The following is a 26,938-nucleotide window of genomic DNA, read 5'->3' on the forward strand; positions in this document are numbered from 1 at the left end:
TCCCGAAGAGGTATTAAAACTGTATATAGAAAGCTGTTATTTTTCACAATGAACTTTCGAAGCAATCCAATAAGGAGTGATAAGGTACCTCATAATTTCTATGTTGCACAGTAAGTAATAAATCATGAAATAACTCAGAAAAATTATCAGCTTCTTGCAAAATCTTTTTTGTCATTCCAAAGCACAATCTGCTACCACTACAGGGCCCAAGGAACAGATATTACTGTTTTATACCATGAACCTACTCTTTCTTCTTGTGGAAACCACTGGGTTTTGATAGAATCTACAAATCTTGAAATGGACATACACGGTTTTGGTATTTAACGCCCAGCAAAATCACATACATTATAGCAATGTGATGTGTTTCAATGATTTCTCTAAATCCGCATGATACTTTTCACAGCAGAAACACAGAAATCTTCTGTAAGAAAGAGGTATTTCTATTATTGCTGCTACACTCATAAATCCTTACTGTTAAAAAAGGGAATAAGACAATGGATTTGTTTGCATACTTGATGGAAAACCATCTGAATATTTGTTCTCAGTCAGGTAGAGGCAGTACAGTTAGCTCTAATAGTCGTAATATACTTCTACACTTAGTTTTTTAACTGACAGAGTTGAGTAGCTCATACTCAAAATTATTCCTCTTTCACACACTACATAAAAAATTTCATCCAACAGACATAGAGATACAGTTAGTTTATCATTCAGTGCATGCCACACTTCAAGAAAAATATTTTTTTTTTCTACTGAAAGAATAGGCACAACCACCCTTCTCCCATTTATGAGAAGAGCACTGAAAGCAAGATATAAAAAAATTATAGGATTTAGAAAAATTTATTATTGTGGCAATTCACCTGAAATGCAGATGACTCCTTAGCTTTTGAGTTCACTCTATTGGTTCTTCACTGGTTTACTTCTGCCATTGCTCCTTTTTAGAGGTACAAGTGAGGCAATGATTTGGACACATGACAAATATGCATCTGGAAATATTGTATTGGTGAAATACCTTTTGGAGCTGAACAATTTACCACACCACTGAGCTGTAATAGCTAATTATCACTAGTGGCACAAACTACTGAATTGTTCAGCTGATCTATAATGCCACTTTATGCATTGCTTCTGTTAAAATGTTCAGTTGTCGATTACTTACACGCTGATGGATGCCTCCATTCATCAGTCATTTGGAAGGAATATTTCTTTGGAAGGAACGGATTACTCTGGGTTTTGAAAACACAAAGCTGAGTGGGGAAAATGGTCTCTTTTACAGACCACAAATATCACCTGGAAAATTACTCTTGGTTAACAATCTGCTCGGCACTCATGAAACATAAAAAAACCCCTGAACAACAAACAAATTTTTGTGCTAATATCTATCACTTTTTAACAGTGTAAAAGATACACAATTTTTAATTATTTTATTCTTTAGAACATTTTAATCTCTTCTGTACTGCAATGCCCTGCAAGCTTGAATTTTGTAGAATTAATTGAATAATTATTATAAATCAGATATTTATTTCATATGAAAAACATATTTGAAGTTCCCAATTAAAAACAAACAAAGAAAACCCAAAGCTCCACCCAAACTGCATTGTGGTATTTATTTTGCAGACACATTTATTTACAAACAAGGCAAATATGAGACCGAATTATGATAAAAGAATTACTTTCTTATTTCCTTGAAACATTTTTGAAACATCAATAGAAAAATTCATTATTATGTTTTCTTAGTTATAGAATCATAAGAAAAATCAGTAGGTGACAATGCTTCTATTTACTGGAAGTGCCTATTAAGTGACTGTATTATCTGTAAACACACATATTTTGTTGTGCAAGATCATTTCTTAAGCTTGTCCTTTTTGCTTTTTTTTTTGTTTTGTTTTGTTTTGTTGTTACAAATTTGATTTTGAATTATTTAAAGCCAACTGTGGCCTCCACCTTTTCTTCATATCTTTTGTAGGTTGTCAAAAAGCATTTATTTCTTTACCAATAGTAAACATCTGACACTTTACCAATCGTAAACATCTGACAGTGTCAGATGCAAAAATATCTGACACAACTCTGAAGTAGAGTCTATTAATTTCTGTAACCAGGTTATTACTTTGCTAGGTGTGTTTTAAGTGTTATACATCTTCACCAACAAAAAACAAAACCCAAAGTCCTATTACTAAGTAAAATCTTCCATTTCAAAATAGGTTCAATGAGCATTGGAAACCCTTTCATGCTGCCTGAACAGAGCTTCTGTGAGAGGACAGAAAGCACTTCTTGTGTTCTCACACATGGGTTGTAACTGGGAGTGGAAAATATTTTGTTAAATGCTTCCAGCAATAGACTTAATACATCAAATAGAATACATAAGTCATCTTTTTTGAGAAAACATTTTTTTAAAGCCCATAGTTTATTTCACAGTCTAGATATTTTATTTTCCCAACTCAGTTTCCATTTTCATTCTAATGAACTCATATGAGAAAACTCTCTGTGGCAGTTGGTGTTTTTACAATTGTTTTAATACAAAAGTTAGAATTTCTATGTCAGTCAGTTATAATAGTTTTTCCCATGGTCCTTATTTTGTTCCCTCAGATGGTTTGTTCCTAAGTTGTTTACCACACTATTTTCCCCACATTTGCCTGCCCATCAGTGTGTTAGTCTCCCTGTTCTTCCCCTCATTCCCTTTTAAGCTTCTGTCAATCCCAGTTGTTCTGCCCTCTATTCTTGTCAGTCACTGTAGTCACTCCCCTCATGTTCTCAAATGTTCTGTTAGCTCTGTCTCAATGGTTCATTGGTTTATAAGGTTTCTTCCCTCCCCTGAATGATCCCTATTGGTTATGTTAAGTGATCTAGTCCTTACATAAGATCCCCTGATTGAATGAGAGTTGTATCCACCTCTTCTACCACCCCCTCTGTAAGAGTGCTAGTCAGACCCATTTTCTGTGACACTTGTTCCTGTTGTTTATTCAGGGTAATGAACTCCTTTGGAAACTCATTCAGGTGACCCTTCTCTTCTTCCTTTGCCTCGGGGTCCTCGTGTATTGTTTCTGCAGTGCTCGCAGCAATCACGGTCACCTGGAAATGTCTCAGCAGAGACTCAGGGGCAGCCACTCTTGTGAGTGCCCTCTGGCCATAAGCTAGCTGGTGCTTCTCCACTCTGTGGCCACAGCGTGCAATCACTACTCTCTTTGCTTTTATGGATGCATCTTTCATCTGTGGAACAAAATATATTTTGCAAAGTATTAATATCATCCATGAAAGTGATAAACATAAACTTCATTAGGGAACATGAAACATGCTTGCAGAAAGGGGGCTTTGGTCTGTTTATACTAATACCAGTAATGCTAAATAAGTATATTAAACAATATTAAATGAAATGTATCTGTCAAAAAATGAAAGAAAGTATAAGCCAAAGCTTATGAAAAATCTAACTTTAGTGATGAATTCTGACTATCAAATTTATCATCAAGTCACTTTGTACAAGGTCACATAAGAAGTCTATCAAAGTGCCTGGTACTGAACAGTTTAAAGAATGGGGAGAGAATGGATAGAGACAAAAGACAGACAGTAATAGTAGAAATGCAAAGGAAAAAGAGATAAAGAGATGCTAGATGGGCAAGAACAGCAGTGTGAAGACAGACAGGTACTTTTCATTAGTCAAAGCTTAATTTGACATTGCCATATAAACTGAACATACTGAGATCACTTCAAGAATTACCTTTGCCTTTCTGTGTAAATCTGATGATACCACTACAAGATTTTGTAAAGTCTCAGAGACTACTAAATGCTCAATTTTATTCTCAAGAAACTGTGTGAGTGAGTCATCCTTTAGAGAAGTTCTATTTCTTGTTTAGTAACAATGACAACAGTACAATGTCAACAACAACAACAGTAATTGCTGGGCTAAATTTAACAGTTATTGTGATAACCTTGCAACTCCCTCGGTGTGCACACACACACACACATACATAGAGACCATAAGGGTTTTACTGCCTGTAGTCAAGGCCATCTTTGACAAGACAGGCTGCCTGGACCTGGTTTACAACTGTGAGAAAAGGCTATGAGTAATGCCCCTACTCCCCCACCTTGTACAGGAGCCTTTGCAGCTGTGCCAGCAGCTGGTGATATATTGTGCTGTTCCAGATTGTGACTCACAGGTTCAACTCCCTGACTTGACCTCTTGGTCTCAATGAGAATCCTGGCCAGCCGTGGTCACCATGAGGGACCTGGCCTGGTCATCCTGCTCCCTTGAGGGTGAACTGCACCTGTTAGGGTCATTTCCTGCCCTGCTCTGCCCTGTGTTGGAGTTGCCCTTGGTTCTGCTTCCTCTGAAGAGCACCCCTCCCTACCGTTTTCTGAAAAATATGATTCTAAGTCTCCTCTACTTTGGCTGACAAAAATTTGCCTTTCTGCTTGAGATATGAAGTGCTACATTGTTGGTTTTTTTTTTTTTTTTTCCCAGCTTACATTGTTTTTTCCCCAGTAGGAATTTCAAGTATTGGTTTTACTTGTGTTTCACACTGTACTTCAGCCCAGTGAAGAATTTTATGAAATAAGATATAGCATGTAGCTCTCAAAGATCCTCCCTGAAGGTAACAATATGGGCCAACATGGGCACCATTGAAATACAGTCAAGATAATATGAATTCCTAAATTCTGAAGAAAAATGGCAGTCCTGTTTGAAAACTGACTACTCAGACCACTGGAAAGATCTTGAAAACCAAAGTACCCAAGAACAGAAGAATTCAGGGATGACTGAAAAAAAAAAAAAAATCTGTGTATTCCCAGTAGAAGTATCTTATGGCTGAATATAATTCATGGGCTGTAAGGTTTTCATCAGTTTTCTGTCACTATTCAGTTCAAAAAAACTTGCCTTTTATGACATGTCATGCAAACAAAAATAGATACTAAGCTGCTGTGGTAATTGTGAGTTTATGGACCTGTAGCCTAAATCCAGAATAAATGCCATGACATTTGTATCCACTGAAATCTTATTAATATAAAGTCACCAACAGTGAAGTTAGGAGCAGTGGTGCATAGTTTCTCAAATATCCCTCCCTGAATGTAGTTCTCTGAAGAATTCAGAAAGAGCTGACTGGTGATAGCTATGGCTTTTGGCATATTTAGGGTGTCTTCATCTCCAGAATTTCAAAAAATATCTCATGTACTTTGTAAAACCTAATTTAACCAAGATTTATAGCTTTATAACGGAGAGCTAAAGTACATAGAGAATATTTTAGCCATCACAGAGAACAGCTGCCAATCAGTAAACCAATTTAATGCTTCAGCACATCTCTAGACCAGAAAACATGAAAGAGTAAGAAAAGATAAGGAAGAAGGAAGAAGGAGGCAAAGGGGAAGGGGGACTGTAACAGTAAAGGGAAGGAAAAGGGGAAGGAGGAGAAGGAAAAAGGGAAGCAGAAATGAAACAGAAAGGGTAAGTGGAAAACATCTGCCACAGGTTCCTGCTTTCTGAAAATACTTTTTTTGTGTTGAAACCATGTAGGATACACTCCCCCTCTATCAACTGTTTCACTGGTAGTACAAGTACAGAGTCTCAAAGAGGCCTGCCTTGTCAGACATGAATATCACACAAAATTGCAGATATAATGCTGACTAGGGAGGATATCAGCATCTCACTGGAATCTTAACACAGATATAAACAGAAGAGTAGACCCGGTATTAGTGAACATTACAGCTATGGTTAGAAATGTCACATAAACATCGTCACATTCCAAATATTTACATTAGTGTCTCAACTGAAGGAATTTTCCTTTTCCTGGCCTTTTCAACAAATTCACTTCTTTAAACTGGTTAGCAGTATCTAGCCATGACCCTTTAACCTTTCCTTTTCACATGGGAGACCCTTAGAGAACAATCTTCCTCCATAGATTTTAATCAAGTTTAAAATTTTAAGAGAAAGATAAGTCTTACGCTGTGTTAAATACAGAAAATTCAGAAAAGTACAGGAAGAACAAATAGGTTCAGTAAAATAAGTATGATACTTTGAACACTTGGGAGAGAGAAGGGTCATAATGGATAGGACCTTAGAAATCCCTTATCTTGCTTTCATTAAAATACCTTTCTCCTACTTAGTTACTGGTGATCACAATGTGGGATTTCGAGACTGTTCTTTTACAACCATTAGCTTCAATACATTTCATGCCCTTCCATAACTGTATTAATTAAAAGCCTTTAAAACTTACCCCTTTCAGTATTAAAACATTGACAGAAAAAGTAAATTATTGTCATTATATTACTTAACTCCTTGAGTAAATTCATGTGCCCTTCTCCCAATAATACAGAAAACTGGTTTCATGGAAAAGGACTATTTCAGGGTAGCACCTCCCCTGTATGAGCTGTTGAGGAGTCCTGAAAGTCCTGAATGTCACTCAATGTATTTTTAAGGGAGCTCTCTGGGTATCTTTGCAAAAGAGAGTCACTTTGGCCATGCAAAGACAAATTTCTATAACAGCACATTATTTTTCAAAATAAGAGAGGTTTTCAATTGCAAAATATTTGTCAAACTTTCTTGGAAATGTTTACTAAAAAAAGCCTACAAAACATTGTATTTTTTATTTGTTTGTTTTGGTTTGGTTTGGTTTTGCTTTGATGAGTTTTTATTCTGTCTTAATTTTTTTTCTGATTTTCTTCTGGAAAATAACTCACAACCCTAAGAAATCCATATCTTATATCTAGAATGTTGAGAGGCAGTCTCAGTCCAGTCCTATGATAATATAGGGTTTGTAGTTTCAAACATGTATAACTCATAAAGACTTCAAGGTCTAAGGACTTTATTTTCCAAAATTACCAATTAAATGCTTAATTGCTTTTAAAAAGCAGCATTCAGATAATAATTCTACATGTACACAAACTAGAAAAGACCCAAGCCCAAGCGACCTTCACAATAATACCTAAAATCTTAGGTGATTTTTCTTTTTTTTTTTTCCAGAAATGATATGTTCTTTTATATTTCTCTGCAGGCAATTTTATAATTCAAGGGACACAAAGAATCGCATAAAATGATGCCTCCAGACATGTAGGCAATTTTTGAGTAGTAAGCCTTTTCTTGTGGGATGAATAATGCTTGAGGTGTTATTCTTATGTAAATTATAATAAAAGCAGAAATATAATAAAAGTTAAAAAGCATATGACATATTAAATATGTCATATTAAATATAAATTACACATACCAAATATATAAATTACTAGACTCTCTAAAAATAATAAAAATCCTGTTATTTGAAAGACATCTATCCATTGGAAGCATATTCTGGTCTTACAAGAGCTTTCACTGCCACTGCAATTTCTGATGGTTCTCTAGGCAAAAAAAACCAAAAAGCAATGCCACCACCAATAAGTAATAATTACTTGAAAGTAGCTGCCTCAGTAAATGCACTTTTTAAAAATTACTATAATTTAGGCAGATCTAGAGATGCATAAGGTTAGTTTTAGCCTTTTATAACCTCAATACCTTACAGGTGTCTTACACTTAATATAGAAAATGGAGGTATGTCTTCGTAAAGTTAGACTGCTTTTTTGCCAAGCTAAATGTAACATGATACTATTAATTGGATGTCTTACATATTTTCCATACAAGCCAGAAGGTGTTACTTCACAATGTATGTCCAAGGGCTGAAATAGTTAATAAATTGTTATTTGCTTTTAAGAATCAGAAGGGAATGTAATACTCTTAAGAAACCTAGGCAAACATTATGCTTAATCCAAAGTTATTCTGAATCTGAAGTCTTTAGCAATTTGGAAATGTTAATTTTCAGGCAAATCCTACTGTAATTCTGGATAAAAATTGGTATTAGCTAAGGATTTAGAATTAGTTTAAATACACATAGATTGGCATAAAGAAATGAACCGTAGGTGATTTTGAGATAAAATATTCAGTCCTTAAGTAGGCATAAAGTTAAAAAAAAGCACGTAAGCAAATAAAAAATAGAGTATTTATCTTGATAAAGGTACAGTTTTAAAATATTATCAAGCTGAAATATTGTAAAACAAGATTTACTGCAACAATAATTTAAGGTAATAGCAAGGATGTCATTTAAGCAATTTGCAAATCGTATATTTCCTTGCTGTGTTTGCAAGATTACCTTGTGAATCATCGGGAACCATAACTCAAAAAGCTTTTGATTTACATTTTCTTGAGACCTAAAGGCAAGAAAGGACACTATGGATAAGATGAATACCTTGATGATCTACTACCTTCAATAAAGAAAAGTCTGCCATTTCCAAAGTCAGGTGCTTACTATCTCAAGTTAGCACCTGATACATTCTTGCAGATGATCATATAGATATACTTCATGGTAAAAGACTGTGTCTGGATCAATCAGTAAGAAGGCTTTTTATTATATTTATGAATAAATATAATTATGATCCTGAGAGTGCAAAACCTGAGATGTACAAAAGTTCTGGTTCATGAATACATTGGTTAAAATAATTTTAATAATTAAAATGGTTTTCAGACTAACTGTGTCTAATATTTCTGTCTATACAATATATTTATTTCTGTGGAGGCTGCACATTACTGCTGAATATCTGCTTCATTCCATTCAGGTTCAGCTCTGTCTGCAATTACTGAAACATTAGCATGGCTTCTTGTAGCATATTAAGTAGTGTGGCTAGCATCTGTTCTGTATTTATTTGTTCTTTTTTTCTTCTCAAAGAAAATGAACACTGGATGTTTATTTATTTATTAATTTTATTATTTACCCCTTGTCTTTGTGGAGATTTCCAGAATGTGCTTCTATGGATTTGCATTAGAAATCAGGATCAGGAAAGAAAGCATCCCTGTACCTGGATTAGATGACAGTGGGGATCTTGTTGGTCCTCAGTTCCCAGGGAACACTATTTATAAGAATAAATAAACCCCAGGATTTAATTTTAGAGAACAAATGTACACTGTGCTAAAGCAATGGAAGTGCTGACACCAACTTTCACTGTAAGGTTAAAGATTATTTTTTCAATAGTTTGTGCATAGTCTACTGAGTTCCATGAAGACAAGAAAAGCATCTGCAAATTTGGCTGTTTTCCGTATGGTAGCCATGTAAAAAGGGAAAACAGGTGTGATATTTTCAAGTAATCTGTGCTGTACAGAAATCTGTTATGTGGATACATAAAACCCAACAATTTGCTTCAGTTCATGAAACTCTTGCGAATGTACATGTCATAGAAGAAAAATAGTCCAAAATTGGTTTTGATAAAAACCTTTGGTTAAGAATACAATCTATGTGAAGCACTTATGCTAGAAAATATCAACCAGCAGTCTTCAGAAAAGAGGTTTCCACTTGAAATTTAGAATACTTTTTACCTCTGCTTGGACTAGAATAACCTTTGAATAATTATTCTACCATGGCTGGATGCTTAGGGTACACATACATTGTTGGCACACAGTGTTTGTCCAATCCCTTCTCATTTCCCTACAATTCAATTTTCTCATCTTTCAATTTCCTGCAGTTCCTTCTCATTCCAGGGTAGGAAAATACAGTTACAGCATAAATATACCTTATCATTCAGTGGAATCCAGCAGTCTCTAATGCTTAGCTAACTCTAGTTATGAATCTGTTCTGCAGAGTCTACAACAGTTTGGTATCATTTTCAGATGGTCTAAAACTCCTCTAGGAATTCAGTATGATAACAAATCTTTCCACATTTATATGAAACTCAAAACTTCTCTTTGAAATCCTACTTTTTAAAGAGTAACAAAATTAAAATTCTGCTATTCCTACTACTAATAGAAGGGAATAATGTAAAAAAAGTCATTTCACAAATGACAGTAATCTTATTAAATTGGGAATTTGAGAGCCGCAGAGATTTAGTGCAAGAACATTCTTGCACAAATTGCAATGTAAATGTAAATAATTGTGAGTTATCTACTCTTGGAAAGCCCTACATCTTGTAACTTCCTAGTCCTAGATGCACATGGTGTCCACCTCCCACAAAGCAAAACTTTTTGGTGCTTGTTTCTAGGAAAAGAAAGGAAGGAAATGGACTCTGCAATTTAGGTTATCAAACAACAACAAAAATAAAACAAAATCAAAACCAAAACCAACCAACCAAAAAAACTCAAAACAATCTGTGGGAATCCAGGGAATCAAAAACAACAACAAAAAAATCACCACCAGAAAACCCTCACAAAAAAAACCAAGACCTTAAAAAATCCAAGCACTGGTGTCTTTCGTCAAATAGATGGCACTCACTATGCAGCATGAAATCACAGGATTAAAATACTACTTCATTATATTTTGATCTTGATTCCCTCAAATATTTTTCAACACATCCTACAAGGAAACATCAGAGTGTAGATCTCTTTAAGAAAATAAATTGTGGAATATTCTGGGCTTTTCTTTATCAACAAAGATGATTAAGGGAATCACTATTATGAAATATATTATGTCAAGAGAAGAGAAAATATTTTCTATGATAAGAATGAATCTTCTAATATTTCTTTCAGAACAAAAAGCTACACTTCCATCTTTAGTTAGGAGGAATTTTTGCTGCTATTTTTTTCCCCCAATCTTCTCTCACTAGACACGTGCATAATACATTCTAGCAAGAAGTTATACTGCTCAAGTGCTTCTTGGTATCACTTAATATAGTCATAGTGGTGAATGAGAAGCAGTGATTACATGCTAACTTAAGAGTAATAAACGAGACTTCTACTCCATAAAGTGGAGAATTCCTCCATTTCCAAATGGAAGCACTTAACAGGAAATGTTGACAAGTGCAAAAATACCCAGTAATCGTCTACAGATGTCTTTGTGGATGATTTCTTACACTTCAGATCTTCAAGAGACCTCCCAGTAACTAGGGGCTTAACAGGCAAACTGACAGACTGCTCCAAAGGAGTTAGTGGAAATAATTTGTCAGGCAACGATGTGTTAGCTGCAGGCATCTCAAAATACCTGGCACACAGTCAAAAGCACTTTGAACTCCAAGTTCTATTATCACTTTGGCAAGCAGAAACTTTTGGGAGTAAGGTCTTAGAACAAGAAAAGTCAAAGTTTCTCTACACAAATGTCACTTCTAGTGGAATGTTTCTGATATAAGACTTGTTTTAGAGAATTCATTTCTATGAATAATACTCAAGCCTCTAAAACAAACTGTTGTACCAGAGGTATATATTACAGATCTTGGATAACTTTTAGAAAAAGAAATGCATCAAATCATCTATATAATCAGAAGAAAGTCTTTGGAGTAATACCTCCCTATATTTATTTTATCTGGATAGCCACTTGTTATTTTGTCCCAGCAGGCCCATAAATGCAGATTATGTGAAGGAAAACACAAAAGTCAGTGGGTTGCAAGAAACTGGATTTTTTCTTTTTCAGGGGTATTGTCATGGAGCTGTCTGAATACCAAGAAATTTATCCAAAATTTTTAATCTAAAATCAAATTTCTTTTGGTTGTCTCCTTTTTCTATGAAAGTGAACATGGCCAAAATTTTCTTGTGTGCATGTGCAACAAAGGTTAAGCTACAGAATAACTGGCCAACAGTCTGGCCAGATGAGTAAACTAAATATCAGGAAACATAATACAGTTGCTGTATTTTTCTGAGGAGTTCCTAAAAATCTCCCCAAACCTGGTATGACAGGATTCAAGTGTAAAAATTATATAATGGTTATCATTGCACATAAATCTTCCAGGCAGGTAAATGCAGGTGAAGATTTAATTTTGAACATTGTAATTGGGAAGGAGAGTCAGTATTTTTTTACTGTAGTTTAAATTGATGCATATACTAATTTTTAAGCACTCAATAACAGATGAAAGAACACTGGCCCTTCCCTTCCCTTCCCTTCCCTTCCCTTCCCTTCCCTTCCCTTCCCTTCCCTTCCCTTCCCTTCCCTTCCCTTCCCTTCCCTTCCCTTCCCTTCCCTTCCCTTCCCTTCCCTTCCCTTCCCTTCCCTTCCCTTCCCTTCCCTTCCCTTCCCTTCCCTTCCCTTCCCTTCCCTTCCCTTCCCTTCCCTTCCCTTCCCTTCCCTTCCCTTCCCTTCCCTTCCCTTCCCTTCCCTTCCCTTCCCTTCCCTTCCCTTCCCTTCCCTTCCCTTCCCTTCCCTTCCCTTCCCTTCCCTTCCCTTCCCTTCCCTTCCCTTCCCTTCCCTTCCCTTCCCTTCCCTTCCCTTCCCTTCCCTTCCCTTCCCTTCCCTTCCCTTCCCTTCCCTTCCCTTCCCTTCCCTTCCCTTCCCTTCCCTTCCCTTCCCTTCCCTTCCCTATCATTACCAGCTAGTTTATATCCGTGCTTTCATATAAAGTCTATGACATTAAATGTTTCATCTGTGTCTCCCTAATGTTTACCCTTCTGAAGCATCTACTTGGAGCCTTGGTATGTTCCACTAAAAATGCGGGAGATGGATGGTGGCTGCTGCTGCCCAATATCTGTTCCCACCAAACCTGTCCTGTAGAAAAGCAGGTTGGGTAAACATTCAGTCAGATCCCCACACCACACTCACCACAGCTGGCTCAGTGGGAGAGGCAAGAAAGGCTCTTTTTGCAAGGCTTTATTCCAGCGAGATGCACCACATGAAGCTGAAGGAGCCCTGCAAGGAAGAGAACCACCCCGTGGAGGAGGCAGCTTAGGAAGGGAAAGGGGTGAGGGCAGAGCTAAGGGCTGGGCAGAGGGGCCTGGGCTCCAGGGGAAAGGGCGCAGCCACCAGGAGTATCCACCCAATGAGGGAACAGGGAAAGGAGAAACCAGGGGGAGTCCATGGGGAGTCTGTCCTTTCCCCCCAGGATGACAACTCTGTGGTGAGTAGTCACCAGGGCAGAGGACTTGGGAATTGGCTGAGAGCAGAGAGGTCATGGGATGCTACGGGATATGGCATGCAGATATGACATGCAGCTGGCTACACTAGTTGATTTTAGAATGACAGCAGCAGGCAAACTGAGGGGAAAAGAAGCCTTCAGAAGCTCTGCAGAAATGCAAGAGCTTCTGTGCCATTATTTGCACAAAATAGTTCTCAGTCTTCTGTGAAGAATACAAATATAATTTATAGCAGAGAGTCTCAGAAGCTTCAGAAAGCCTTTGGAAAAGGTCTCTTCTATTGTAAGGGATATTATGACTACTGTGAAATAAAGCATAAGCAAAGGAAAAGAGTTTAGTATTAACCATTCAAACATTCTCAGATATATTTTAAAGAAGGGATGTCACAATAAAATAGAAATGGCTATATTTATGACTTAGATCTTTTATGAACCAAATGCTCTAGAAGTGCAAAAGATTAAATATAAAAGAGGAAGACTAGAAAAATATATATGCTTACTTCAAAAGGTTCAGGAGATTACCAGTTATGAAACACACATGGAGGGAAAAGCATGTAATGGAGTTTAATAACTATTCTATGATGTAAGCTCTTAATGATTTTGGAAGTAGCTCTGGGAGTGCTCTTTCCAGCAAATGCTTCTGCTCCACAGCCTTGGTGGTTCTAAAACTGCCATCAACAAGAATTCCTTTTGAAGTTCTCTTACATCATGTTGTACAAATCACAAAAATTGGCAGAAACTGTTCCTAGTCTTCTAAAGAAGCAGCCTGAGTCCAATCTAGCTTTTCCCATATGACAGAATTGAAAAAACAAAAAAGCAGAGAAGATTAAGTCAAACAATGAAGTAGGCATTTTCTTAAGGTTTGTCCTCTTTAATTTTTCAAACTTAACTATTAGATTAGCTTCACAGCTTTCCCATGTGAAATCTAACCTCTCTATCTTTGTGTCCTTATTTTATTCTGACCACAATGGAAAAAGACAGTAATTTTATAAAATTTATGGTGACAGTACATATGCACATCAAAGATGCTATCACAAAAACATTATCTTTCAATTGTATCTTGAAAATTGAATAATTAATTCAAATTAAATTCAATTTGAATTCAAAAAATTCAATTCAATAAATTGAATAAAATTGAATAATTGAAAAATCATTAGATGTCTCAGATTGCTGGTTGGTAGACATAGAAAATGTCACATGACAATGAAGTTTGTCATCTACTGGCTTAATGGACAGACAAAAAGATACATCAGTTTTTGTATTTAAGCAGGGACTCGACAAAACACATTATCCCACAACCTTCTCCTATAAGAAAGTGGAAAAAAAAAAATCAAATCTCTCGAAGTTTAGAAATCCAAGCAAGGGACATTCATTTTACCTATTGATTACTTACTCAGAGGAAATTCTTATACTTAAGGCATCATTTTTTCCACTGAGTTCTGTTCCCTGACTATACACAATATAAGTTTGATTTCCAGTGAAAACTTCTTTTTTGGCCTTATTTTTTCCTGTGATGGCAGTCTCCAAATTTGCATGAATACATGAGATGACCATTATATCCTGAGTCCTCTCATGATGCAGGCTACCTGCAGAATATGAAGAAGCCATCTAAAAATCAGTTGTTTTCTATTTTTTTTTTCTTTCTTCTGAATAAAATATGGGAGTGAGTCTAATTTCCTTCTCACTCTGAAAATAGACAGTGGCTCACCAAACCTATGCGACAATTTTAGATTTTCGTGTGTGGGTCAATTTGTGTAAAAACAGACCACAGTAAAAGGAAGAAGTATCCCCTCTAACACATTGTGATTGCCTCAAGCAAGTGAAAGCTTGCAGCATTTAAATTGGAGGCTTTTCCCTCTGCCTCTAAAAAGCTTTATTTTAAGGTGTGAGAAGAGAGATTATCTGTAGGGAAAGAAGAAAGACGATTTGTCTGGGTCTTCAGGAGACTCTGTAAACCTTTGGATGTGGAATGAACTAATATCATCTATTCATGAATTTTTTATAGAGTTCCTTAAGCACCAGAACACACACAGCATTTACCATGAACATCCAGAGACCTAGTCATTGATGGGAATTCAGCCCAAAACTTTCAGCAAGTGCACTGCACTTGTAATGTTCAATTTTGGCAACTTGATTCTGCTGTTACCAATAGAAAGAAACTACATTTTAAAAGTGCACATTTATTGAGGTACATTGCTTAATTCTTTGTCTGGCTTTTGATGAACAGAAGTTGAACTTCATAACAAACTTGTAACCTAGTTGTGAAATAGTGACTGTATCTCTTACGTGAGCTAGCCCATACTGTATGCAAAAAAAAAAACCCTATAAACTTTCAAGTAACATAAAAAAGAGAGCCATCTAATTTTTGGTTTAACCTTAAAAATTAAAATATTTTAAAAAAAAATTTAAAAGTGTTCTTTCTATGCATTATGAATGATCAATAAAGTAAATTTTAAAAACCCTACAGGTTTGGGAAACAAATGAGAAGGAAAAATTCCCTTCATCCCCTGTTTATCACAATGTTCAATGAGTTAAAATCAGTCCATTAGAAGAAGCACCCCTAAACTTTGGTTTTGGTTACCACATCTGAAAATACAATTAATTCCATTGTAAGATGCAAAAGTGTCCTGCACTGTCATTGAACTTGTTTGCTTAACTGAAATAGCTCTGCCCCAAAGAAGTCCTGACTAAAGAGTATTTTCTATTAACAAAAATGGTGACATACACAAGGGCTTCCTCTTATATAAGGGCTTTCCTATAGAATACCAAAATACTCATGTATATGCAATTCCGAACCATGTGATTATCCATTGTCAGTTGTTTCCAGCAAAACTTTAGATAACTGTATCTATTCTATTCATTATATAGTGTAGTATATATAGTATCTGGTCTGTAAGGAAATGAAATAAAGTTCCTCTTAAACTCTTAAAATAACTATGTTATTTGATTTACTATTATTAACAATTAAAATGTTGTATATATTACTTTTAATGTATTAAAATGTTAAAATTTTATCTATATTATGTCTACATAATATTATTTTTAAAAGTAGATACATATCAGAGTATTTAAGAAAAGTGGACTCTAGGTGCTTGAAAAATTTTGACTTATTTTCCTACAAAGCAAAGGAAATTTACAGTCATATGGCTATGTGAGATATCACTTAGTCAAAAATGGTGTCTTGTCTGTAAATAAAATTTTGCAGCGGTCTCTGGAGAGCTATGCAAGCTGACTTGTGTTATGTGAAAGGAAGGACAAAAAAATCCAGGAGAATCACAATTAAGAGTTTTGTCAGAAGAGAAATATGATTCCTAAACTAAAAGAAAGAAGTTAACAGAATTACAGAAGGGGAAAGATAATAACTGTAGGGGTAAATACATAATTTTTTAATGACTTATGTAGAGCTATGATTTTCAAGCTATGCTTGAGGATTAGATCTTCTGTTCACATTTGCTAAAATAGTTTATTGCTGTAATAATTAACAGACATCAGGAATTAAAAATTACTCAAAATGAGAATACAATACTGTCCCATCAGAATATTTGATCATATTTTATTAGTATGTTTTCAGGAGCAAAAAAGAGACTTTGAAACTTCCTGGAGTTTTCCACTGACTCAGTTCCATTTTTGCTTTCTTTTTGTGTTAAAGAGTGCTAAGAAGTCTGCAGCCAGTACACCCAGAACCTGGATGCAATGAGAGTGGCACCCAGGAAAGTGAAATCAAACACATGCTGCCAAAAGATGACAGTTGCGTAAGTGATATTAAGGTTTTGATAAATTAATTCTGTTTACCAATGTTTTCTGGGGATGGAGAAGAATCCGACCCCTTTTTTTTTTCTCATATAGCATAACAAAGGAATTAAGTAGATATATAACATAAATTTCTATCAAGATTCCCTAGGAGATTAAAACAGATATATTTTTCATCTTGGATTTTGGTGTCTAAATCCTGAAATCTCTTTAATTCCATCCTTAAAACTTCAGATGGCCATATTCTAAATTTACCAACATATTTTCAAATCTGTTTTATAGATCAAATTTGGCATCATTTGGTAATTCAAGTAAAAAAACATGAGTGCATTTAGAAATTTTAATGCTATATATTTCAAAGGCTGTAATAGTTGCCTTGAGAATGCCATCAATGATCTTAAATGAAACAGAATGCACATTATATTAGGCCTTATAAAGCACAAAACATTTCCTAATACAGCTCCAACACATGAATATTTTGGAACAAACAAAGACAAACTTATATTAATTCTGTCACTTTATTTGTAGCTCACATCTCCCTTTTGGAGAAGTGCTATATTTCATTTGGCCATATTCTTTCTGTACCTCTAATATATGTACATGTACATTTTTTCTTCTTTTCAGTGCTACCCTATTACATTATTTTCCTATCAAGAGATGGCTAAACATATTAGATTGATTATTGCTCAGTCATTATAAAAAAGAAAAACATTTTCTTGAACTAATATTTATGTCAATAATCAGCACGCTATGGCTGCTGCACATTAACATTTCATTATTGCTCATCTCTCTGTGCTTAAGTGTAATAATGTGTGTATTTTCTCTGGAACAATTCACTGAAGCAGTGAAAAGTTAACTGTGCCAGAGAGCACTGAACAGTGAAAAGCCATCACACTAAGCATTAGCAATGTAAGGTATATGAAAATGAGGAAAGCGGGGCAATGGATGCATTCTGATGTCTTTACTATTTTCTGAACATGTTTGAAAATGAGAAGGAAGTCAGTGTTCCTATTTTGTACAAACCACAGGGCTCATTGGTCCCACTTAGCATGAGTTTAGCAAAAGATTAATTTCTCCACAGAGCTGATGTAAATGTTTGAGGTTTGTGTTACAGCGTGAGGCGCTGCTACAGAAATGTTCTTGCCAATGTGTGTGGGCACTTCTGTAAGGCTCTAAGAGCTGTTTCAGTGACAATTCAGTGACCTGGCTGCACCAGGTTTGTCACACTTTGCAACTCATTCAGTCATTAAGAGGTGAATTAATTAGGCTAATATGTTTTTTCCTTCTCATATTTCAAGTGGACTATATAATGTATCAGTCTGCTACATTCAATCCCTGTTGTCGTTACAATAAATTTACTCAAAGTGTAAGCCATAAGACTATATATAACTTATATACATACAGCTCATATAGCTGTAAGACTAAACCTCTACATTCAGGGTTTGGGATTTTCTGTGGGGTTTTTTACTTGTTTCTTTTTTAACTGCTTTTTGTTCATACTGATGAATGGTAACCTTGACAAGACCTTTGCATTCATTCTTCTGATTATTTGGATTAAAAACACAAGATGTCCTTCTTTCTATTCTGAATATCTGTACAGGCAAATCATGAGCAGCATACCTCCATCTGTACAGGACACATGCTTTGGTGGCAGACAGAAATGCAGCTTTATAGGCACTCCAGCTGTAGCCAGCTAGAATTTTAACTCAGGGGAACCTGTGTCAAAGGTAGCACAAACAATGCTCTTTCCTAGAAGGCTGAGAGACAGTGTATAGTATTTTTTTTGCAAGCTCAGTACACCATTTAGTTGTCATTTCCCAAGAAGAAAATGGCAATAGAGAGGTGACCAACATATAGTTGTAATGCAAAAATTGTCACTACCAAATGATGAGAAAGCTAAGAATCACACTCAGGACTAACTGTAAGTGAAAAGTGCATAGACAAGAAAAACTCCTAAAACCTGTATTGTGGCAAAGATATTACTTAGTCCTTCATGCATTAGGTTGAGTCCAGGCATTCTTGAGAAGATAGTGAAGCTCACAGAAAGACCCAAAGAGATCCATTTTTACTTGTATTTATTTTTCAAATCATTTAACGACCTACTTTCATAAGAAAGATTACCTGTCTCCCTTGGAACCTTTGTAAATTTTTTGCATTGGCAGAAAAATTTGGAATACATCTAGAAGCTCATGTGTGCTATGGAGTTTGTTTAGAAATTCATGTATATTCTCTATAATTAAAACACAAATATAAAGAACACTGGATTTTTAATCCATTTTTATTTTGGGAAGTATCGCTTCATTTAAGAAGAACAGATGATATTTAGGGAAAGAATTAATTTTTCTATTTCCATGTGCCTTGAAAAAGTTAATTAAATTAGAAATATATCTTGTCAAAATAAAACACCACAAAATCATAGCAAATGTTTATCTACTTTATCTCATTAACAAGACTTGAAGTAAAGAAATGAGAATGTTAAGCATGAAAATTTTCCTGAATGGAAGTTTACCTAAACTGTCATGTAACATTTAAAAAAATCCTTTTAAAATTCTCATGGTGGATAGAGCTCTCTGGAAAATTCATTCTATAAGCTTGAGTGTGTTGGCTTTTAGTATAGTGTAAGATTCTATCTATCTCTACACAATTTGAAATAAGTCAATTTTTCATTGTCTTTAGCTTATTTGAGAAGTTAGGTTTTATATTTATTCACCCATATGAAATTCATTCATTATTTAAAATATTTCACCAATTATTTGTATTAAAAAGAAAAAGAGTTTTTTCCTACTACACTTTCATCAGCTATTTAATATGAATATTTTACATTCATTGCAGCTGGTCCTTGAAGGTACATTGTACTTATTCAATGCTTTGGTGGAAAGGTCTAATGCTTCTCAAGCTTTAAAAAAAACTGTCTTGCAGATGTTCTTTATTTATAGTTGAAAATAAAAGTCACTTGACAAATACAATTATTCTTGGTCAATCACATTTATTCCCCATCCAAAAAATAATCTCAAAGTGAAGTGTGGACATGGGTCTTTGCAGAAACAGTTGGTTTAAGCTTCAAAAAAAAAGACCTTTTTCCCCTCCATTAACATGGGGACTTTTTGTACAGGAGAGAATCTTACAAAGCCTATGAGTTGGCATAATGACCCTGATTTTGTGGTTGTAGGACACTTCCTAGTTAAATAATTATCTTCTTCACAAAGACAGATCATACAACAACTGGGTAGTAACATGAAAAGAAAGTAGTATCAAGAAGAAAATTTCAAGAGCAATAGGTTCTTATTTTAAATAAATGTAGAGACCATCTATTCCTTCTCTCTGTCCCCTCTTTCATGAGTTGTCTTGAACAGGCTTGGTCATTAAGTGCTGTTAAGTCATTAAGTCATTTAAGTACTGCTATATGATGTCTTCCAAACTACAGAATAGACACAACAGCAGGGAACAGATACCTTTTGTAAAGGATAAACAACACCGGGTGGTGTTTAAGTCATGCATTATTGAAACTCTGTTTCCCAAGAAGCCATCTAATTTAACTGATTAGCAAAACAGTTTGTTAGCTTTCCATCCTGAGGCCGACAACAGATACCTATCTAATGGAGCTTTTTGCCATGAATATGGCTGCTTCCATAGGTTTTATTTTGAAGACTTAGTAAAGAGTTTACTGCAACAATGTCTAATTTTGAAAAATCTAGACGAGAAATATAAGAGGGATGCAGTTATTAGGAACCAGTTATGACAAAAAATTAGTTATGTTTACTAGCCTTTACAAACTGGCTTTCTATTATCCAGAACAAAGAGTACTTTGTATTTGAAAAGTCATTAATAAGTAGCATAGCTAAATCTTTCCTGCTGCTCTGGGATATTTTGTTTCCTTTCAGCCATCTATGCATTTCTTGTACACACCAAGGTTATCTATGGCTAGTCCATTGTTAGTTTAGCGTCATGTACTTCCATCTTACTTAGTCTGAAAAAACAGGGCAGAAGGCGTAGCTAGGGGTGGTTCCTTATGTTAAAAAGCAATTAACCTTTTAAAGAGTGTTATGAATTTTCAGAACAGAAAAAAAATTATCTAAATAATCTATTATTGAATATAATATTTTGGCAAGCCAATGGATGAAAGTATGAACTGAATGAAAATAAGTACGCTAGAAGAGAAAGATACCAGTAGCTTGTAGATAAATTACTTAATTTAACTATACTTAAATATCTGCCTACACTTTTGTCATAAAAAGAAACATATGGTAGTATCCTCATGTTCTATGGCAATATGACAAAATATGGCTGTCGTGGTTTGAGACGGAAAAAGAATTTTTCCAGAAAGAAGAGGTCAGTTTGGACATTGACCAATTGAAAGTAGACACGCCTCTGAGAACACAGAGGGGTTAAAAGCAGAATTCCCAGGGGAACTCGCTCTCTTAGGTTCTGGTCAGCGGTCAGTGCAGGACTCTCCCCTGCCCGGCCACGAGCTGGGTGGGGGAGGGAAGAAGCCATGTGGCCTTCGGAGGCAGGCCCAAGGGTGGAGGGACTGGAACCGGGCTGGCCCCCTGCAGATGGAAGGGTGGACAAAATCTGGGATGTCTCCATTCCCCCCAGAGTCTCTCTCTCTCCCAAGAGAGAAAGAGACAGCGGTAGTTTTATCAGCAGTTCACCGCGGGGAAGGAGAAGAGCGGGGGGGGTCTCAAGGTGCCCAGCCGCCTGTGGGAGCTGGAGCCTGGGCAGCGAGCCATCCTTGGGAGTCGGGACTTTTAACCCTTCCTGAGAAATGAAAGCTTTGTGAAATTTTTCTCCTCCTTGGTTTGAAAAGAGAGGAAGAGAGACAGCCTGGGACCTGGGATGTCGGAAGGAGAAATTCTAGGTGGGAGGAGATGATGGAGTGGCTTTTTGGCTGGACTTTTTCTTGGTAGCCACAGATTGAACTGATCTTCTCCTCCAACAGAGACTGTATTTTAGGAGGATGCTTGTGAGCCAAAGAGACCTGCTTCAGCTGGGAAAAGACAGAAGTGGAGCGAACAGAGAAAAGTTAAGGAGGTTTGTGGTGGTGCCCCCTGTCTTCGCAGAGGAAGAAAAGATCTCTGTTCTTGGATCCTCGGCCCCAGGAGAAAATGGGGGGGACTGTTGATCCCAAAAATGAAAAACTGAACTTTTGTTTTTTCCCCTCTTGGCAGGGCATCCTTGAAAGGAAAAAATCCTAAGAGCAGTCTGTCCATCCATGCATTGGTGGTGAGAGCACTGTGCATGGAAAGGAGAGGGTCACCACTGGCAAACTTTTTCTCCGGGCGGTGCCATGTGGTGACATGGAAGCACAGGATGTGGCAGCTGTGTTTCTTGGGGGGTCTGTGGCACAAGAGAGAAACTCCTCTCTCCCTGCAGATGGACTGGGTGTTGATTATCTGGAAGGTAGAAACCTGATTGGGGTCCAGATTGTGTCTCACTGTAGTTTGTTGAAGTTGGGTGGTGGGAGGAGGAATGCTTTGGAAGGTTTTCATTTTAAATTGTGTGTGTTTTCTTTCTTCTTTCCCCCCCCCCCCCCCTTTTATAGTAGCATAGTGGTAGTAGTTTAATAAAGTTTTTTTCTTGTTATTAAGCTTGGGCCTGCTTTACTCTGTTCTCGATCATATTTCACAGCATTCAGTTGAGAAATTGCATTTTCATGGGGGGCACTGGCATTGTGCCAGTGTCAAACCATGACAATGGCTCATTCCATAACAGTAAAATAAAATACTGGAAATTTCTAAAAGTACTGAGAGCATTGTATTTTTCTCTTTGAGTAATCAAAGTTTAAATTAATACATACTGTATTTGTAGTTACTCCTTGAGACTTACACCAGCCTCTAATCATTTACCTTTCATATCAAAGTGAGCTTAAGAAATCACTGACTCCCTCTTTTGCAAAAGTTATGTAGTATAATTAAATACTTGTATACTCAGGATTAAAAAAGGCAGCAAACAGCATAAAACAATAATGAAAATAATGGTCCTGAGAGTAAGTATTCATTGGCACAAGCTGAGATACAAGAACACCATACAATTCTGATAATACTGTATCTTTTAAATTTATTTCCAAATTGTTAATGTGAACAACAGTTTAGTCTATCAAAAGAAAGAGTCGTGTCATTACAGACCCTTGAAGAAATTGTGGTTTATGTGCACAAAAATATGTATTTAAATATATAGAGTTTGTAATTTCCCACAGGTATTTAATTTTTGTGTTCTTTATGCTTTCTCAAAGTTTTTATATCCAGTAACAAAACAGAACAATATTAACTGATAAAAATTACAAGAGATTAGGAAATCTAAATTATAAATAACATAGCAAATAATTAGTGAGGAAACACTGGCTAGAATTTGTATCTCTAAAACAATTAAATATCTTTTTGTAATATTTCCACGTATACAAAAATATTGCAGTGGTTTCACATATAAATTTTTATAGAAAAATCAACGAATAATTTTTAATAAGTCAGTCATATTGAAGGGTGCACCTAGCTGTGATAATTGTTTGTTCTTATTTCCTTGTGATAAAAACAAACAAGATCATCAACAAAAAACCATTAAGCAGATGAAAGACAAACTGAAATTTAGACCCCTTTGAAGATATGGCCTGTATTGCAGGAACAGACTGATATATATGTATGTGTGTGTATATATATATATATATATATATATATATATATATAATGGTCTTTTATATCCAGGAAAACAATGAATAAACTCATCAGGACTGTTTTCCCTTCTAACCAGCAGCTAAAAGGAGGAACAACTTTTCTCACACTTACAGACACAAGTTCTCAAATTCTGCTGCCATATGTGCTGGAAACATTTTTTGCTTGCATTTTACATAATCATCCCGTTTCATAAAGGAGAGTCTGCTTTCTGCCTAACCCTTTGCAATGCACTATCTTTGAAGGGATGGCTTTATTTTTATATGCTGAAATTATTTCATATTTGGAAGCTTGGAAGGGGTTACTTTAATCACCAGGGGTAAGCATTCATCACTTTTTCGAGTTTAAAATCTGGTCTAAATTTTATATTTCTTGTACATATGGGTTTTTTCATTGATTATAGGTCATGAAGACAGTAAACCCTTACGAAAACACCAGAAATTGTGAACTTTTGTCTCTCATATCAGCAGTTAAAATAGACAGGTTCTAGGTACATTTAGAAGGATGTTGGTTTTCATGTAAAACTGTGTAAGGAGTATCTGACTTTGATATTACCAATTCTACTTTCAATTAATACTGGACCATAAGTGTTCTTTAGAGTCTTCTTGTAGTTCCTTTATCAAAACATTGGTTTTCATGTAATCACTCTTCTGCCTTACTATATCATGTCAAAAAAAGGCTTACTTCTGGGTGATAGTGATAGATTTCAAAATGTGCAACGGGGTTTTTGTATTACAGCTTTCTGATATGTTGATTTAGAAAGTAGATCACTTCAAAATAAGCCCTTGAAAATAAGTGCATTCTTCCACTTATATATTTACCATCTTTGATAAATCCAAGTAAGAGCTGATGAAAGTAATTCTAAAAATATCAATTTGTTCCATGCCTGTACATAGAATCTGCTGAAGATATGCTTTATAAGGGATAGCACAGAGGTAATTTTATGATGGTTCAGATGCTTCTGGTCTAGCTTTGAGAACAAAGAATATACCTGGCTACCCATGGTCAAACTATTATTCTTGTAGTAGATGAATTTGGATGCTAGGTTTTGTGGGTTTTGTGGGGTTTTTTTCCTTTTTATGATCAATTCCTTTTGAACAGACTTTTTCTTTCACTTTGGAGATAACCAAGTATGGTCACATTACCTCATTGCAAGTCAAATAGAAAACAGTTGTTGTTATCCTTGGTGTGTCTCAGTTAAGGAAGAAAATTTTGATCTACAGTGAGGAGAAACTGAAGGTTCAGTAAAGCATCAGGCAAGCATCTGAACATTTACTGTGTCAATGTCTCATGCATACATGGACATAAAAATCTCCTAGCCTTACAAATACCTATTTGTTGAGAAAATTTTATTTTCCAGGCTTTTGTCCTTATTTGGAAGGTGGACAGCTCAGTTATCTAATGCATTGTAAGCAGGCATATTACTAAGTGGTTTATAGCAGGCAGATTTCCAAAAATATCCCTCTGTCTATTTCCTTTCCCACAAACAGGAGCATTAACTGAAAGAACTAGTGGAAGGTACAATAGCTTGATGTGCCCAGGATAGCCTTAGAGTTCAGTACTTTCAGATTTCCCAGTGCTGAGGCCCTCATTCCAAATTGCCCAACTGTAAACAAAAACAAGTTCCCAGTGGGAACACCTGCATGCCTTATTCCTCCTAACATATGTTGAGAACTACAGCTTTTCATGACTTAAAATTACAGGAGCATCTACGTACTTTCTAAAATCTTCCCCTAAATCCTTTAGGGTCCAGCTCTCCACAGGTTCCCCAGAAATTCACAGCTAGGACTTCCAAGCAGAAATTTCACATGTATTTATTCAGCACTTACTGAGAGAAGATGATCCAGCAGTTTCTTATTCAACTCACGATGTTCATCTGTACTGCCATCCAAAATGTAAAATTATCTTGATATAGCACTTCTGCATTTATTTCTCTGTCTGTAGATCTGTGGCAGTCTTTCTTGACAGCTAATGTTCCCCTATTTTCCAGCACAGGAGATCTTATAGATACAATGTTCTCATTTTCATGTTTCTCCCATAGAAACAGCAAGTTTTCTTGTTCAGGGGATCATGTTCAACATTTCTGATCAGTACAAAGTGAAGCACTAGAGGAAGCAGAATTCTGTTAAGACTCTTTGGCTCTGAGTAATCACAAAGAGCCAATGGTGCCAGGAATAAATCACATGAAGAGAAATACTTTGAGCAGAGGAATGGAGCTGTGAAAACTTCACTAGAATTGGAATGCTCCAGAAACACAGAGAACAACTGGAGAAGGTTTACACAGCACCCAACTTTTGGGTATAGACATAGGACTACAGAATGAGGGAATTATTGCAGTTCAAAAATGCTACAAAGCTTCAATTCTAAATGGATTTCTGCTCCTACCTCATGCATAACACACTAAACTATGTTAGTGTAGGAATGCTTGGAAGTTAAAAAAAAAAAAAAAACAAACCCAAACCAACAAAACCCAATGTTTTTTCTGAGCCATAAAAACTTTTTGAAAGACAATTTAGGGATATGCACTAGCCAATACTCCATATTCCACCTCAATTGCAAAGACAGGTGCATGCACAGAGAGGTTGAAATGCAGCTCACATGTCAACAGTGGCCAATGTGTTACCAACCAAGTTATTGCAATCTATTGTATACTGATCTATGCAAACCTTCAACAGTGGGACCGTGGGACAGACTCAAAATGTAACATCAGATTTTTTGATATCTGATTTTGAAGACATTCTCTTTCTTAGAGTTTCCCAACTTATTGCAAGTAAACAAATTATGAAATTACTACCTGGTTTTGTGAGTAGGAAATACATATATTAAACATGTAAGTGACACCCTCACCAAGAACAGCAAACCCACACCAAAACAGAAAAAAACAATCAAAGACAAACAGTGAAAGAGAAGAGAGTAAAGATCCAAATTTGCCATTTTGAGTCTGATGAAATCTTACATACATGGAAGGTTTTGTTTGGAAAATCATTCTATATACCCAAGCTACTGGAAAAAACAAATATATGCATTTGAATAAGCTACATCATATTCTGGTTCGAATTATTTGATACCAGCTGAGAGAGAAAAAAAAAAACAACAAACCTGGTAAGTCTCAGTCCTGAGGGGCTGAAATTAGTACCTGCTTCTTGCTTGCATTGACTGGATGCTTAGCATTCCAAGCTGTGAAGTGAGCTTAACTATGGAAATATTTTTCAGCCTTTGCTATAGCAAGTATATAAACCTACAGCTGGAAAACAAGTACTTGACTTTCTGAAGGAAGACCACCTTTCTCCTGCTTTTCTTTATGACACTGAAAAGTGCCATCCATTTAATACAAATTTATAGTTTTCTATGTATCTTAGTTTATAATGTAAAATGCAACCAAAATTTGGTATTTTCTTATCATCCTCATAAGCTGTTAAAAACATGTGGGGCAATGTTCTTTTCTCTTCCATGACTCATCCCTGATAACTTCCTCTGGAGCTATCTCTGCTAAAGGGCCATCAAGCCTCACTGCATGACTGATAAAATTACATCATCCCATTGTGAGATGCTCTGCCCAGGAGGATGAACCAAACATTCCTGCCTGGCTATAATCTGTGTTTGGAATACAATGAGCAGCACTACCCACTGGATTCCCTGAGGAGAAGAACTTCATAATCAATACTGGACCTCCAGAAAAGGACCCAATTCACTACAGGATCACCACTGCAAGAGAATAACATTCATCATTCCAACAGGACTGCAGCCACCATTTAATCAGATTT

At 35.9% G+C, this 26,938-nt stretch overlaps 2 long non-coding RNA genes across 2 annotated transcripts in view; one reads left to right on the plus strand and one right to left on the minus strand.

The window, feature by feature from the left end:
• Positions 1–1,588: 1,588 nt before the first annotated feature.
• LOC115491135 (uncharacterized) lies at positions 1,589–25,927 on the minus strand. Its single transcript, XR_003957095.4, has 3 exons — positions 25,004–25,927; positions 12,450–12,536; positions 1,589–3,201 (listed from the first exon to the last, which is right to left on the minus strand). It is a non-coding gene; the product is annotated as an uncharacterized lncRNA (long non-coding RNA).
• LOC116806804 (uncharacterized) overlaps positions 23,201–26,938 on the plus strand; it is a 67,009-nt gene continuing 63,271 nt past the window's right edge. The window contains exon 1 of the long non-coding RNA XR_004365877.3: positions 23,201–23,493. This is a non-coding gene — a long non-coding RNA (uncharacterized lncRNA). The remainder of the gene's footprint in view (positions 23,494–26,938) is intronic.

This window comes from Taeniopygia guttata, chromosome Z (assembly GCF_048771995.1).
Source record: "Taeniopygia guttata chromosome Z, bTaeGut7.mat, whole genome shotgun sequence".
Taxonomy (NCBI): Eukaryota; Metazoa; Chordata; class Aves; order Passeriformes; family Estrildidae; genus Taeniopygia; species Taeniopygia guttata.